A 15,638-nucleotide genomic window follows, 5' to 3' on the forward strand; every position below is an offset into this window, starting at 1 on the left:
TGAGATGTCAGCTGAAGAATGGAGAAAGGACAGACATGTGTACAGAAAAGCTGGGCTGGGGTGGTGCACTGGCTGATTTGGTGACAACTTGTCACAAGCTAGAGTTATCAGAGAGGAAGGAGCCTCTGTTGAGAAAATGCCTCCATGAGATCCAGCTGTAAGGCATTTTCTCAATTAGTGATCAGTGTGGGAGGGTCCAGCCTATTGTGGGTGGTGCCATCCCTGGCCTGGTGGTCCTAGGTTCTATAAGAAAGCAGACTAAACAAGCCATGGGGAGCAAGCCAGTAAGAAGCACCCTCCATGGCCTTTACATCAGCTACTGCTCCAGGTTCCTGCCCTGTTTGAGTTCCTGGTCTGACTTCCTTCAGTGATGGACCGTGATGTAGAAGTGTAAGCCAAATAAACCCTTTCCTCCCCTTCTTGCTTTTTGGTCATGGTCACAGCCGTAGAAATCCTGACTAAGACAGGTGGGCTGTATACTCTAATAGAGCCACACAAAGAAATGGCTCAGGACCTCAGTGAGTTTATTTAGTAAATCACAGGGGCAGGGGTACCTAGGTTTTTAGGAGTCCTCTGTAGGTGAGCAGTCTCAAGCTGTAGTCATCTGAGAGGAGGAAGTTGCAGATGCTTTTGCACATACTGGTCAATTGTTCATCAGTACTTGTACATGCACACCCTTTTAAGATTTGCACTTGGGCCAGAGGAAGGCTTTGCTATCCCTCTGAGCCTCACCTGGGAAAGGCTTTGTGTTGCAAGATATTTGATCCCAAGGTTCTGAGGCATGGGGCCCTTGAGATGACAATGCTTTTGGGACCAGAACAAGTCCCAAGTGAGTCAAGTCTAGAGTGAATTTGTGTATGTTGACATGAGCTGTCCATATCAAAGACCCCAGAGCTTCAGACTCATGGAGGAATGACAAAGCTTTCCCCGGCTCACCAAGATGAGGCTCAGAGGGGATGGCAAGGCCTTCCTCAGAGGACTGAATGCAAGTGTTGTCTGTGTGCAGAATATGTCTTCTGTAGCTTTCTCTCCCGATGCTTGTTTACAGCCTGAATACTGTTCCCCTACAGACACTAGCTAATCCTGGTAGAAGCAAACTCGTCTCTTTGATGCAGCTGTAAACTATAGACTCTGCCTTTTTGTTTATTTATGTGTGGCAACCCCACTCCTTGTCCAGCTGTTTGCAATAGCCCTGCCTGCAGCTTGCTGACTCAGCTAGGCTGGCTGGCCAGCAAGCATCGTGAACCCACCTGTCTGTGCACCACCCAGTGGGTGAATTACAAGTATGCCAGCATACCTGGCATTTTACATGGATTCTAGGGATCCATGCCTGATTTCTCACACTGTGCAGCAATCATTGCAACCAATAGCCTTCACTCTTGGGAGTGTATAAGAAACATTTTTAAAGGCAATTCAAGCTTTGTTAGTAAAAAGTGATCTTTCTATGGCAGACATGTGTCATTACAGAATACAGATTTATTTTGGGGAATATCTCTCACCTGAAATTGTCTTTAACTCTCAGAATTTCTTCAAATGGTGTCTGGGAGTACTGAGGAGGTCAGGAAGGCGGAAGGGGGAAGACAGTTTTCACTTTTGTCTCAGTGTGAGCATGTATTCTTGTGTGAGGGGTGGATGTGACAGAAGATGAATTTGGAGGGTGGTATATTGACTAGGAGCTGGGGTGGGGTTACTTTGGAAACAATAAATAGACTTCCTGAATTTAAAAGTCACCTGGTTCTAATGAGACATGCTGACGTTGACCTGTGCGGCAATATGGCATAGACTTTTTACAAAAAGGAAGGAGGAAGCTGTGCTGTTGTTCATCATCAGGCATCTAATGGGCTGGTCTAGGCGCTCCTTGCTTCTGGATGTGAACAGACTGACCTTGAGATCAAAGGTCCCATTTCTCTCACAGGAGCTGCTTAGAGTGGCTTAGAGCGAGGCTCTTATGCTAGGCAAGGCTCCTGGTTTCACTGGGGGTGGTGGAGAGGAGTTTTTCCACTCGGTGTTACAGTTAGCTTTTTAAAAATAAAATTGCTGGTATCAGGCAGCAGTAGAAACTCGGACATTCCAAAAGAGGTACAGTTCCTTAGTTAAGCAGCTGTGCTAAGCCAGCCAGAAGGCAGATCTGGTGAGACGCAGGCCCAGAGGGCATAATTCAGGCCGGGCAGGTGCTTTGCTGGAGGTCAGCACTGATCTTGCAGCACGTGGCCAACTGACCGGCAGTCAAGGGCTGTCCAGAAGCTTGCAGCCACCTGGAAGGTAGCTGCTTGATTGACAGCTGAGTTCAGGCCTTGGGCACCAATTCTCCAGGAAGGAGGGAAGACCTCCCTTCCCTAGAATAAATGGAGTCTCAGACTGTCATGGTAGAGGAACGGCAAGAGCAGAGAGAGAAAGGGAAGGAGGGGAGGGGAGAGGGGGGGGGAAGGGGAGAGAGTTTATTTCATGAATCAGGGACATAGACCTTGAGCGGTGGGCGGGGTTTCACGGGTGAATGTGTCTGATTCACTGGGGCTAGAGATGCTAGGGATATTTATTGTACATGTAACAAAACAGCTCTATCATGAGAGGGGAAAAGCCGTCCTAACATGCTCTGGGTGGGGAAAGATATCCAGAAAAAGTCAAAGGTTACTGGTTGAAAGCCAAGACACCAAGACATCTTATTAGAATAGGGTGTGTATCCCCTGGAATCCCAGGTGCTTGCTGAACAGATTTCTTATCTGGAAAGGGCTGGGCTTGTAGTCTCCCTGCCGGCTATGTGATGCTCCTTAGAGCTTCAAGAGTTCAGGCAGAGAGGGGACCCTGCTGAGAAAAGGGCTATCCTGAAGCACCAGTAGGCCCACACCCTGCCATGCCACAGTCCACCCTCTGGATGGGGGGGGGGGGCAGCGTGTTCCAGTTCCCAACGGACAGACTTCTAGTTCTTTCTCTGCAAGACTTCCATTTCAGCCATTCCTAATTCAGATTTCAAAGCTGTAGAATTAGTGTGCCTAGGAAAGATTTTTAAAAATACAGACATCAGTAAGTTGCCAGTGCCCTGACGAGGGGGATCTGAGCCGGTGGCGCTCACCTGAGGCCTATTTGGAGCGGGGAGAAGCTCAGGTGACATGGTCACGCTGATGAGATGCTGAGACCGGAGCTCTGCCAAGGCCAGAGATCAGAATCACTCCGTTAAGAAGGGACAGCTTGAGAGAATAAGGTAGATTCTAGGAGGCAGGCGGCAGTTTCTTTGAGGATGAATATAGGCCCTAGTACTAGCTAGGTTTGGGGTGAATATTAATCCCAAAGATAGGAGGAGAAAGACCACAGACTCAGATAATCACACCCAAATTAATGAAAGCAACAATTAGTTAAAGCAGGGTTTGAGAGATCAGCATTGAATGTGAGGAAGATAAGGATTTTACTGTTCAAACGGGGGCTCTGGTGGGAGAAATGGATGGGGTTACCAGGAGCAGAACATAAACACAACATATTAGTCATAATGACATCCTGAAACAGAGATGTGGTTGCAAGGTGGGCATAGCAACAGGTAGTCATAACAACGTAGCCATAACCACCCTTTTGAAACAAAAATAAGGTTGCAAGATGGCTATTAACTTTTTGAAACAAAGACATGGTTAATATTTCTGGAACAGTCAGTACAGAGCCATCTGTAGTTAAGGCTACAACTGAGGCACAGCCCAGTCCTTGAGAAACAGAGATTTAATCATAAACAGGAATGAACCTAGTTTGTCTTTACTATAAAATGGCTTTTAAGCCTAAAATGGAGGCAGGCCAGTTCTTCATGAGAAGAAAGGCTTTTTATGCAGAAGTATGTCTCTCACCCCCAAGCAAAGAGAGGGGGGACGAGATACTGTGTAAGTACTGACCTCCGGAAACATCTGAGAGCTATGAATTTCTAGAATTTTCTCTTTGGCCTGGGCAGGACTCAGAAGGGAAATGGTTGTGAGAAACTGTACAGCAGCAGGGCTTCTAGGCCTTCAGCAAGCCACGTCTGTAAATCATAGCACATGTCATTGTCTAGGGCCGTCAGGCAACAAGGCATTCTATAACGTTCTTGCTAGTTCTGCACCAAACACACCAGGGTTGCATGCTTGCATGGCTCTCGGAGAAGCAGGTATTTGCCAGAGCACCTCAGTGATAAACACAAACGAGAGACACATTTACCATTCATTTTAGGAACTGTCGCTTAGAACACATATTTTGGTTGTCTCTTCTCTCAATAAAGCTACTGGGTAGAGAGCAAATACTACCAAGAATGGAATGGAATAGCAGATGTCTTAGCCAGGGTGGCTCTGCGAGCTGTGTGCCATGCTCAAGGTATAAACAGGACCTCCTTTGCTTTTGTGTTCTTCAACTGGTGGTTTTAATTAACAGGTAACGCAGGAAGAGGACTGACTTTCTCTTGAGGTTACCCCTCTGAGACTGGATTACAAAAAAAATCTCTAGCGATTTTGAAGAGATGATTTCAAGGCCACAGAGAATTGCTGAGGAAAGTGTATGTGCTTCAAGCTGACAGCGGAAGCCTGAAGTTACACAGTGATGTGCCAGAACCACCTATAGGTGGTCTTGGCCTTCTAGAGCCATCATCCCATACCCTGCCCCCCCCCCCAACACTAGAGTAAGCCTGGTCTCCTAAGGGCTCTCCAGGTTGTAGTTTTTCCTGTTTGGTTCATTAACTAGCATCTCTCAGAAAACCAGCAGTTTCAAAAGCCAGAGTCCCAGCTGGGTGGGGCATCTGCTGTGTGGCTATTCCTGTCCTGGAGGGAGCAGGAAGGCTTGTAAGATTCTGCAAGCTCATGATACTTGGAATGCTCTGGAGGGTCAGAGAGTGACAAAGCTGAGCCCTAAGGTTATAGATGCAGTAAATATTTGCTGGGAAGAGATCATCAGAAAGGCTGCTTTCAAGTCATGCAGAGAGGTCTAGGGATGCTCTTTCATGAGTCATGCTGGGGTGGGACTTTCAGCTGCCTGTAAACAATCCAATAAGCTCACCGAGTTATCAAGCTAGACTCAGATGCAATGGCATCTTTGATCTGCCATTGGTGCCCTGTCTGGGCTGAATAGATATTTGTTCATGTCTCCCCAGGAAAAGTCACACAACAACATCTATCCTTTCATGCCTTGGAGCCATCATCATTTTTGCCTCTAATTAGTCACCCACAGGGCTTTCACAGGACAGAAGGTTCATGTTTGGAGGATTAAAAAAAATAGTTGAGACAGATATAATCACCATATGACTAGAGAGTAAATGAGATTATGGAGGCCAGAGGAGAGAGAGAAGGAAAGCAGGCTCAGAGGTGAGCATAATTAGAATGTCAACCTAAAAGATGAGTGGAGAGAAAAATGACTCTTCAAACTGGACTGGAGTAGAAAAGAAAAGGAGAGGTCAGAGGTCACAGAGGGGGCTGGTGAGATAATTTGCCCTTTAAGCATGGAGACCAGCATTTATATCCTACATGAAAACTGTGTAGGGACACATCCTGCCTGTGATGCCAATGCTTGGGGGAGATGAAGACAAATACTTAGCTAGTTAGGCTAGCCACGTCAGTGGTCTCCAGGATCAATGAGAGACCTTGCCTAAGTCAATAAAAGGAAAGGAAGGTGTGACAACAACCTTTGGCTCCCACGCTCATGCCCGCACATGTGCAGACTCATCTCCATTCATACTTGTACACATACACGCTCAAACATGCGTACACACACACACACACACACACACACACACGCACGCACGCACGCACGCACATACACACACACACGCACATACACACACACACACACATACACACACACACACACACACAGAGGAACGGGGGTGCGGGGGGTGTTTAGAGACTATGGTCCGTATAAAAAGAATATTGTGTGTTAAAAAGAAAGTGTGCCTAACCTTTAATGGCTGAGCCATCTCTCTGGCCCTAAGAGAAAGTGCTAATCCTCTCTCTTCAGGGTCTCTGTAGGAGGGCAGTAGAAAGAATGACCAATGGGAAAGAACATGATGCTCAAAAGAGTTGTGAACTTGCTGTGGGCTCATTAAGTTAGGAATGTCTGGTGTTTTTCAATGGGGGTGCAAGAGATGTGAGCTTTGCAGACTCAGAAGAGAAAACAATCAACAACATGGGTCCTTGGCCTGAGACAGCAGCTGGGCATTAGGGGATGTAACTCAATTGCTAAAGTACTTACATACTACTCCTGAGGCCTTGTCTTCCATCACAGGGACTGTGTTAATGGGCTGTGGCACATACCTGTTACTCCCAGCACTCAGGAGGCAGAGGCAGGAGAAAAGTTAAAGATCATAGGAACAGGTAGTGAGTTGGGGGTTAGGGTTATGCAGGAGGAGTTGCCTCTGCAGTGGGAAGGAAGGGGTCAAGGGTTCGCTCTCGTACTGAGTTCATACTGTGAGTCTAGTCTCTGATCTTGCCTTAGCTGGTCACCAAGTCAAAGCTGCATGTAGAGGAGGAGGACTCAGACGGAGGCTTCCTGGGGTGATGGTAAAGACAGGCTTCCTGGGGTGGAGGTCACCCCACTTGTGACCTAACAGGGCAGATGCGACTGAGGGAAGCCAGCTGCCGGCCTGAGCTCTTTAGTGTGAGAGCCGCCTTATGATGAGCCTTATCTCTAGATCCACGGGATGACTCACATCGGCTCTTACAATCACTACACATGTTTGTATTTTTTAGGTTAGTAAATTCCATTTAAAAGCTGCTTGTAGAGCTTGTATCCTCATCCTCATGCAAAAGCACATAATGTTTACATATTAAGTGTCTTCTTGTTGCTACTGACTTCATGGAACGTGTTTCTAAAGGGAAGTTACCTTCTTAGAGCCGACTTTTAGATTACGTGCTTTCTTTGAACATCTGGCCCAGAACTTCTCCAACAAATTCGAGACAGTTTGTTTATTTGGAAACATGGTGTTTATAGAGATAAAAGACACCTGAGCAAAATCAGTTAAGTGATTTTATGTAACAATAGGCATGCAGCGGGTCTGGACCAAGGGGGGCCTGCACAAACTGTTGCACCAACCAAGGACAATGCACACAGTAAACCTAGACCCCTGTTCAGATCTAGCCAATGGACAGCTCATCCTCCAAGGCTGTGGAGAGAGTGGGGACTGCCTCTGACATAAACTCTGGTGCTCCTGATTCAATCACTTCCCCTTGGTGGGAAGGCCTGGCAGGCACCCAGAGGAAGGGGAAGCAGGCTGTCCAGATGAGACCTGATAGGCTGTGGTCATATGGCACTGGAGGAGGTCCCCTTCTGTTACAGGTCTAGGGGAGGAGAATAGGGCAGAAGAGGGAGGTGGGTGGGAACAGGAAGCTACAAATGAGGGGATAACAATTGGGATGTAAGCTGAATAAATTATAATAAAATAAAATGAAACAATAGGCAGGAAATTTCCCTTCTTTACACAAAGGTTTAACTTTCAAAAATCTTTGTGTTTTTATACAATATAAAATGTACACACAGAGAAACACATAGACACACATATATACACAGGTTCATAAACACATACACAAACACATATACACACAGACAGACAATACATACACACATACATACAGACACACATAGACACAGATAGACAATACAGTCTGACATGCAAGTACACATATACATAGGCACATAGACACATAGTCATACAGACAGACACAAATACATTGGGTGAACAGACATATACAGTATGCACAAACATATACACATAGGCATTCACAGACTGACACATGATGACAAAGACACATATGTATGGTCATATATAGATATCTAGGTATACACAGACACACAGAGACATATATAGATGCATACACATTTGCTGTCTTTTAGACAGGTCTTACTATGTAGAGCAGGCTGGCCTTAAACTCGTAGCCTACTGCTATTGCCTCCCGAGTGCTGGGATTGCAGACATGTGTCAGCATGCTTGGCTCTATGTTTTCATATGCAATGGTTTTTACATTATTATTATTATTATTATTATTATTATTATTATTATTATTATTATTGATTTATTTTATGTATTTTGCCTGCATGTATATATGTATGCAAGTTCATGCCTGGTGCCTTCAGAAATCATAAGAGGGGTATCAGATACCCTATAATTGTAGTTATAGGAGGTTTTTAGCTACCACAGGGATGCTAGCAACCAAAACCAGGTCCTCTGCAAGAGTAGCCAGTGCTCTTAACCACGGAGCCATCTCTCCAACCCCCTCATACGTGCTGTCTTAATACGTCATTTGGTCATCATTTGATAACTCCAGTATTTACTTTTTTGTTTGCTTGTTTGTTTTGTTTTGAGACAAAGTTTCTCTGTGTAGCCCTGGCTCTCCTGGAACTCACTCTGTAGACCAGGCTGACCTCAAACTCAGAGATCCTCCTGATTCTGCCTCCTGAGTGCTGGGATTCAAGGCGTGAGCCGCTACGCCTGGCTATTAACTCTTAAAATTAATTTGGATTGAGAAGCTGCCTCAGTGGGCAGATGTACTCTCAGAGAAAGTAAGATGATGTGCGTCCAGATTCCTAGAACCCTCTAAAGCTGGGCATGGTAGCTCACACCTGTGTTCCTAGTGCTTAATGAACATGAGAAGCAGACAGGAGGACCACGCGAAGTCCCAGGGTCAGACCGAGAGCTCCGGGGGGTAGATTGCGTAATGCTTCTTTACTAACTTTAAATGTTTTAAAACTCTAAGGAAGCAGGGACAACAGCTGCTAAAAGGCATTAGATTGTAGGAAAAAAACTGCTAAGTTGAGTTAGTCTGTGTAGTGCAAGGGTGTTTTAACATCAAAATAAAACCCAGGAAAGGTGTTAGAATGTGGCCTAGGAGGTTATGCTTATGTTTCAGCAGGAGACCAAGAGTTGTGGACACCACCAAGAATGATACAACTTTGTTCCTTGCTATACTGTTTATGGCAACTATACAGGTAACAGGGATCAATCACACATATTGGGCCTATATTCCCTAATCCTCCAATTAACATAGGAGTAAACTGGGAAGGTATAAATATTCCTTTGATGGCCCTTATTACCACCAAGGATCTGCTAAGCCTATGAAATAGGGTAAAAAAATTTACAAATTGTAGTATGTAAATACAAAAAAATTCCCATTACCCCATTTATATGGGTAATAAAACTTAAAGTCTAAATATAACTTTTTAAGTATGATTATCTATAACTAATACTACCCAAGATTTTCATAATATTATATACTTCATCAGGTTTCAAGTGACAGGAAATTAATGCTACTAGTTCCGTAAATCTGCCATTTTGTAATATGTGGGTTACCAACAAAAGATCTGACAGGATACATTGACAACAATGTGAAAATAAAAATATCGAGTGCTTGTTAATATCATCCATGGAGAACTCATTGACCGGGAGTCCCATGGCTTCCCTTGAGAAAAATATTCTCACTCAGAATTGAGATGATAAAGATACATTTTGAATGAAACTGTGGAAATTGGTTCTCTTGTTAACAAACCTATTCAGTTACATAAAAGTGGGATGTCAAGTCCTCTCTTAAAATTTGGCAATTCAAGCTAATTTGTGAAAGTTTAAAAGATGCCTTACTATCCTCTTAAATTAAAAAAAAAAAAAGGAAGGCAAAACATTCATGTTGGGAATGCCTGCCTTCCTGCCACCACAGCCCTGCCCTGATGATAATGGACTCACTCTCTGACTGTGAGCAAGCCATCACTTAAAGATGTGTGTGATGTTTCCTTGGTCATGGCGACTTCTCACAGCAACAGGATGGTGACTAAGACAGGAACAGCTGGGAAGCTCAGAAGAGTAACTGACAGTTAAGTCCCTCCTGACCACGGTGGCCTCTTTGGCACAGTTGTGTGTATTTTCTTCTGGTCACAGTCTGCGATGTCCATGGTTAGATTTCTTTAGTAGAGAAGCTGAATAGTCAGTTGTTGCTTTGTGTCTGGACACTGTTCCTTTAAGAGTTGTGCAACCACCGACATTTCTAATTTTTAATTGTTTTTTATTACAGAAAAGCATAAGGCACTATTGAAATCAAACATCGGGTTATTTGTTAAAGCAGATATTCTGTTATGTGACCTTGGTTTCCTTTTACAAGGATCTACTCTGAGGTTAACGGAAGGTGGACTCTTTTACTTTGTAAATGAGAGTTTTTGGAAAGAGGCTGTGCTTCCAAAGACTAATTAAAACTGTAGCCATATGGAAAGGTTGGAGTGTTGCAGGTCGGGAGGGTAATTACCTTATCTTGGTCTAGTTTTAGTTCCTCGCCACATAGTCATTCCTTGCCCAGCTCTGTGTCAGAACTAACACCCTGTGACTAACAGGTGAAAACCCTTCAAAACCTATCACCTTAGCAGGTCACTAGCGTTCACCAACCACAAAGCTAAGATCAGACAGTGCGTTGGGCCTAAAGAAAATTCCCCCTGCTTTGCTGTAGCAGGCTCTCTGATGGACCCACCAATGTATTTTAAACGTGCCTTGATTTTCTGATTTCCTTTGTTCTGTAAAACTGCTTCCATGTTGGAATCTGGGGAAAGCTAAAATTGTGCTCCTAGGCCATGGTCACTCAAAGTGGCTCGAGATGAGAGCTGTGGTTGTTCTCTTGTAGGTAACTTCAGCCTACACAGATCAGCTGATTTTTGTCACAAATTAGGCTGTGTGTTTGGGGGTTAATGTTAGCTTCCAAAACAGATCTTTCTGAGGAACAAATAACTGAATAGAGAGAAGGGCCTCATTAAAGCGCGTTCGCTTGGCTTCCTGAAGGGAGAAAGATTTAACGTGAGAGGGACTGGATTATGGCAAAGGCTGGTGACAGCACTTGAAGACTTCCGGGAGGAGACTTGGAGGGGTTGAAGGTAAATTCCAATTAAAGGATAAAAGGGAAGCCCAGTGCTGAAACACGGTGTGTGATGTTCACAGCTGGGGACTTGTAGATGGAAGGTGGCACTAAGACACACACGGGAAGGAGCTTTAAAGACCCAAATGAATAAAGGTGTGAGGTAAATATTTCAAATCTTGTTTAATGAGCTAGAGATGGAGCAAGCCAAGCTGAACTGAGACACAGCTCTGAAATTCCCATGTTAAAACACACACACACATACACACACACACACACACGTGCACTCTCATACACTATTTGAAGGGCCAAGAACACTAACCTGTAGCTTTTCAGGACTCTGAAAGGTGGTCAGGGAAAAGGCATGCGCTGCAGGGTTGCCTGCTGGAGTCTGAGGCACAGGCCAGTCCTATGGTATGGTGGTCCTGTCAGAGGTTTTTTTTTCCCCCTGAGAGCAGCCAGCAAACTTCTGAGCCAATCAGCATTTGAGTTGTCCCTGGTTTTCTAAGCCACAGTGAACCTGCCTTTCCACACTGTTAAGATCATCTGTGTTTCCACATCAAGGGGCCCAAAGTAATGGACCGGGGAAGTCACAACTCACCCCCTGTACGTCCGGACTTCTACAGCAGAGGCCATAACATTTTTGTTTTTGATAATCCTTGGGGATGGAATTCAGGACCTCATGGTCCTGATGGGCAAGCACTCCATCGCTGTACTGTATTCTAGCCATAGAACAGAGCTGTTCTCTCTCTCTCTCTCTCTCTCTCTCTCTCTCTCTCTCTCTCTCTCTCTCTCTCTCTTCTCCTTCTTCCTCTCCCTCCCTTCGCCCTTCCCTCCCTCCTTTCCAGACAAGGTTTCTCTGTGTAACATCCAGGAACTGTCTTTGTAGAACAGGCTGGCCTCAAACTCATAGAGATTCACCTGCCTCTGCCTGTAGAGTGTTGGGCTTAAAGGCATGCGCCACCACACCTGGCTAGAGCATAGGTTTTAATCATTTCATCATTCTTTTTTTTTTAAAAAATATATTCTTTTGTTAAAAAAGATTTATTTATTATGTATACAGCACTCTGCCTGCATGTACACCTGCCTGCCAGAAGAGGGCGTTAGATCACATTATAGATGGTTGTGAACCACCATGTGCTTGCTGGGAATTGAACTCAGGATCTCTGGGAGAACCAACAGTGCTCTTAACCTCTGAGCCACTTCTTCAGCCCCCTTTTAATCATTCTTAAGACTAAGTGAGCTAACAAGGGCCAAACACTTACCTCATAAGAGGAAAGGACACAAACTGTGTAGCTGCTGCTGCTGGTGGTCATCAGCTCCTACATGTGTCATTGTGGCTGGAGAGATGGAGGCAGCCCTAGGGTTTACTGACCAGCTTGCCTAGCCTAATCAGCAAGCCCAGTCCTAGAAAGAGCGCTCACCTTAAAAGTCACAGTAGACAGCTGCTGAAGAATGACATCCAATGCTATTCTCTGACCTCCATACGCATGTGCACACATGTACATGTGCACATACACACACGTGTGTGTATGGTGTGGGTCTTGTGCTGGTCTTGTGCGGGTGGTGTGTGGTGTGTGTGTGTGTGTGTGTGTGTGTGTGTGTGTGTGTGTGTGTGTGTGTTACCCTCAGATTTATGGGGAGAGACTAGAGGGTAGTTATTTCTCCCTCTTTCCATCATTATTTTTATTTTTACATTTTATTTGTCATTTATTGTATGTCTATGTCCATGCATGTGGAGGTCAGAATGCAACTTGTGGGAGTTATTTTCTCTCCTTTCACCATGGAGATCCTGGGGATCAAACTCAGGTCCTTACGCTTGGCAGTAGGTGCCTTACCCCAGTGAGCCATCTCTCAGGCCCCCTCTACCTTTAGTTTTTGAGAAAGATGTGTAGCTGGTTGTGGAGCTCATGGATTTGGCCAGGCTGGCTGATGAGTGAGTTCCATATCTGCCTCCTCAGCACCAAGATTAAAGGCGTGCTGGCATGTGTGGCTCCTTCCTCCTTTTCTTCTTCCCACTCCCTCTGGAGCCCCCCTTCTCACTTCCACTCCCGAGCTTCGTCTCTCATTAACCAGCTGAGCTTAACTGAGGTTGCTTACATGTGTATGGGTGTGGGGCTATTTACTGGGCTATTTCAACCTAACGCTGGCTACACCACTGAAGAAAAGTGATTCTGCCCTTTCCCACCAGACACTAGTTGCTGACAGCATCTCAGCTGGAGTGTTGTTGGCTAGATCTTGCTGGTCTTGTGTAGGTAACATTTCCTCCTCCTTAAGCCTCGCTCGACCTAATCTTATTTGGGGTTTGCCTCAATGAGACAAGGTCTCCTGTGTTCCAGCTGGCCTCAAAGTCTCCATGAGGCAGAGGATGACCCTGGAACTCCTGACCTCCTTCCTCCAGTCCCGAGTACTGGGATCACACCATTGCACCACCATGCCCAGCTCTGAATTCATTTCCTAATGTTTTTTCTGAATGTTCCTCACCGAGTTTCTCTGCCACTGCCACAAGAAGCACACTGTCTACCTGGACGCCAAGGGCCCTTATGTTGCAGCATTCCCTCTTTGAAGTCTTCCTCTTTTAGTCTTCTCCATCCTGGGGTCCTCAAGCCACATCAGGGACATGAGGGGCTGCTGCAATAATAGAGAAGGAATGATTCACAGAGGAGGAACAGAGGGACATTTGTGTCAATGTGGGGCATTGAGGATGTGGGACGGGAGCCCACAGGTGGGAAGGGAAGCAGGGAAGGTAAGAGTGCACTTTGAGGTCTGCTGGAGACCTGCAAGGGAGAAGTCTGAATCCCAGCCTCTGCAGGTCTGGGGAGCTGAGGGTGGGCTGCATGTGGCTGTGCTGCTGTGGTCTGTCAGCCTGGGTGTGGGGTATGAGTGGCTGGAGTAAGGAGTGCTCTGTTGGTGACAGCGTGGATGTGCTTTGCTGTTGCACACAGATTAAATACTCACACAGTCTATCTGCGGGTGATTCCTTTTCTTGTTATCAACTTGAACCAGTTTGCCACAGCAAGTTTGTTCTGTTGGTATTTAGTGTCTGAAGCATTGGTGTTGAAAATGTCATGTCTCCTGTAGGATGCCAAAAGCACCATTTCCCCGCTGTTAGTTTTTGATGCTTCTCCTTAACCCTGTCTCTTCAACTGTCTTTTTGAGTCCTTCTTGAGTGTGGGTCATTCTCCATAAGTATTCATGTGTGTGTGTGTGTGTGTGTGTGTGTGTGTGTCTGTCTGTCTGTCTGTCTGTGTGCACACGTGCACATGTGTGCACATGTGTATGGAGGTCAGAGAATAGCATTGGATGTCATTCTTCAGAAGCTGTCTGCTCTGATTTTTAAGGTGAGGGCTCTGTCTAGGACTGGGGCTTGCTGATTAGGCTAGGCAAGCTGGTCACTAAACCCCAGGGCTGCCTCCACCTCTTCAGTGTTGGGATTACAGATATGGGTCACCAGGCTGGGTCTTTTTTATTTAAGGCTGAGGATTTAGTTTATGGCCCTGTGCATTCATGGCCATCACTTTAACAGCTTCACTATCTTCCCAGCCCTTCGCAACTAACCGCTATCAAGGAGAATATGGCAAAAGTCATGAGATGCCACTTACAAGATTAGGGAGTAAAAGGATTGTGCCTTTATTTAGGATGCAAGTCTCATATTCTCTCCTGGGATCCACATTCTAGAGGAAGTTTCTGCTCACTCTGGACATGCAGAGAGATGACATCATGGCAAGGAACTGACATCCCCAGCCAAGAGCCAGAAACTCTCCAAGGAGTGAGTTTGGAAGCAGATGCCTCTGTTCAAGCCTTGTGGTGACTAACATCTCAGCAAACACCTGTGATCTCACAGGGCTCATGAGTCAGAAAGCCATCAAAGGTCTGCCTATGAGATAACAGACGCTGGCTACCTTCATCTCCTAAGGTTGCGTAGTCTATGACTGCCAGTAGAATGACTGTTGTTATTCCTGTTAGTGATGGGCCTGTGGAGTACAGTTATGGTGTGTCCATGTGGTGGTGAATGCAATGATGATGTGGAAGTTAGATAGAAGGGAGGAAGATATTCACAACGTATGATTATTTGATAACAGCAGATTATTATTCAGCTACCTGTACTGTATGGCTAACGGTACATGTAGGTTTTCTTTTATTTGACTCTTGGAGATGGGGACTCACAAGGCAGCCTAGGGTAGCCAGGGCCTGATAGTCCTCATCTGTCAGCCTCCCAAGGGCTTATGTGTACTAACACATCCAGCTTGATCCAAGACACATGCTTGCTAACGTGCACTGAATACAGAATGTGGGTATTTATAAACTGGAATATCTGTTATTTTACAAATTGCCTACATAAATTTCCTTTAAAACAAGAGGAGTTGGGCTGCGGATGTAGTTCAGCAGAAAAGTTCCTGCACTGCATGTGCAAGGCTCCGGGTTTAATCCTCAGCATAGTAGCCAAAACCAAAAGCAAATCGTAAGGCTGCTAGAACCTTCCCCGTTCACACACAGGACAGACTTAAGTGTGACTCTGGGGTTGTTACACTTGGAGGTTCCAGGACTTTAAAGAATAGGTTTGTAAGGCAACGGGGCCAAGACTGGTACCATCTGCAAACTCAAAACTCCACAGCTCATTGGGTAACCACTGGTCCCCATTACTTACTGAGATTCTGGGGCACAGCCAACATTTGTGCACCATTGAGCATATCAGAATGCCATCAGACTCCTATCTTTCTGCACCTGACATAGTACCCAGCTACAGGCAGGAAAGCTCAGTGTCTCATAGGATGGCTTTTAGATCCAAGCAGGTTGACCAGCAGGAGGCAGAAGATGTCTGGGAAG

General features: G+C 45.5%; 1 long non-coding RNA gene across 1 annotated transcript; it reads left to right on the top strand.

The window, feature by feature from the left end:
* The first annotated feature begins 280 nt into the window (after positions 1-280).
* Positions 281-15,157, top strand: LOC311582826. The gene is made up of 2 exons (XR_014774259.1): positions 281-390; positions 14,490-15,157. It is a non-coding gene; the product is annotated as an uncharacterized lncRNA (long non-coding RNA).
* Positions 15,158-15,638: the final 481 nt, after the last annotated feature.

This window comes from Acomys minous, assembly GCF_964271855.1.
Source record: "Acomys minous genome assembly, chromosome: 14".
NCBI classification, from domain to species: domain Eukaryota; kingdom Metazoa; phylum Chordata; class Mammalia; order Rodentia; family Muridae; genus Acomys; species Acomys minous.